Below are 1,944 nucleotides of genomic sequence, written 5' to 3' on the forward strand. Positions count from 1 at the left end.
GTGTGTGTGTGTGTGTGTGTGTGTGTGTGTGTGTGTGTGTGTGTGTGTGTGTGTGTGTGTGTGTTCATATACATATTTATATGTATATGAACACACTCTCCTGAGTTAATATGTTCTCTGTTTCAACTATTCACGGACAATTTTTCAGCCCCGGCTATACTAGAAAGAAAAATCATTCCTGCAAGTAGTGTGGAAGAACTATTGAGCTCAGTGCAGAGAAGTTACTTAGCAGACCATTACTTCAAAGTATTCCTGTAGGCTGAATATTCACCGGAGCAGGCCTCACTCGATACCCACCCCGAATCCTTTTACAATGTTCTGCAATAAGTCTTGTAGAAACAGATGACAAATCTGAGCGGAAAGCAGACAAGAATCATGCTGAGTTACACTTTTAAAGTGAGTTTTAAGCCTTGGGGACCAAATCAACATCAGGGCCATCAGAGCGTGCTCATTGCAGGTCTGGTTAAAATATTGAGAAATGCTGTAAAAGCTTCACCCAGTCTGCCCTAAACCTAAAAGTTACATTAGTCTGAACACTTAACAAAGAAAAGAGTCCAGGTATTAAGGAAGAGAAATATAAAACAGTTGATTGACAGTGTTAATTGATATTTGTGTCCATGTGCCTCGGTAACCATGCAAGAGGTTGAAATCTGCAAAGATTTGTACGCATTCAGTGTCAAATAGTCAAAGGTGAAAGTTCACTCATTCAAAAAGAAGTACAAAATCCAAAATGCTTTTTCACTACATTTGGAAAGCTCAGGGTTCCCACGATGGATGCAGTGTTTGATGTAGCTAGGTGCGTGATAAAAGCCACACCTTCATGCTGCCTGAATTTTTCCACATCGGTCAGATACAGTCATAAACTTTAATGGGATTAATCAGTCAGACCAACACTATTTTTATTTTTATTTTTTTTGTATAATAAATTGTTTCCACATATACAAAAGTTTTGGAGTCCTCACCAGATTTGGACATATTCCTATCATTTCTTGCAAAATACATGACTAAAAGTCTGATAGATTATTTGTAGGGATTCTGTGAATATTAGCTTTAAGTTCTTCCTTATTCTGAAATGGATTTTGACTTGGCAATTCTACCACACAAATGTGCTTTGATCTAAACTGTCATAGCCTATATACACTCTGCTATGGCTATGACAGCATAGTAGATTTTACTAACAGCAGTTAGAGATTTAAGGTTGAAACATATTATGTCACACAGTTACATGCCTGTACAAGCCCACCAAAGCCTTCACTTTTGTGACCTCCTTGGGGTTTTATTTGAGATCATGATGCTCGTGATGCTATAAAAGAGCTGCTAAGCTGACATCTACTTATCCAACAGATCTGAGGAGTCCCTTGTTAGGTGAGTTTATACAGTTCAGCACTTTGTGCAGAATGAGAATTCAGCTGTGCAGCTGCTGAAAGATTTTGAGAGACAGGGACTCAAGACAACATTTCCAGATGTTTATGTTATGCTATGACTGATTTATTGTGCTTTAAGGCTCTCTACACTGTTTGTCTTAGTCTTTGAACATGAAATCATGAGTAAACCTGGTTCTTTAAGATTATAAACACCAGTTTGCACAGTCAAAGACCAGATAAAAGCCAGTGTGAGATGTGTTTGCCAATTGACGGCAATCAGAGTTAAATATGTACTTCCGGGCGTGCAGGTGGCGCAGTGCTTAGCACACACGGCCCATGGACAGAGGCCTTAGTCCTCGACCCGGCCGACCCAAGTTCAAATCTGACCTGTGGTCCTTTGACGCATATCTCTCCCCCACTCTCATACCCCTTTTCCTGTCAGCCTACTGTCGAAAAAAACGGGCCGTAAAAACTCAAAATATATTTATATATATATATATATATATATAAATATATTTTGAGTTTTTACGGCCCGTTTTTTTCGACAGTAGGCTGACAGGAAAAGGGGTATGAGAGTGGG

The sequence above is a fragment of the Cyprinodon variegatus genome, unplaced genomic scaffold (assembly GCF_000732505.1).
Source record: "Cyprinodon variegatus isolate N-32 unplaced genomic scaffold, C_variegatus-1.0 Scaffold661, whole genome shotgun sequence".
Taxonomy (NCBI): Eukaryota; Metazoa; Chordata; class Actinopteri; order Cyprinodontiformes; family Cyprinodontidae; genus Cyprinodon; species Cyprinodon variegatus.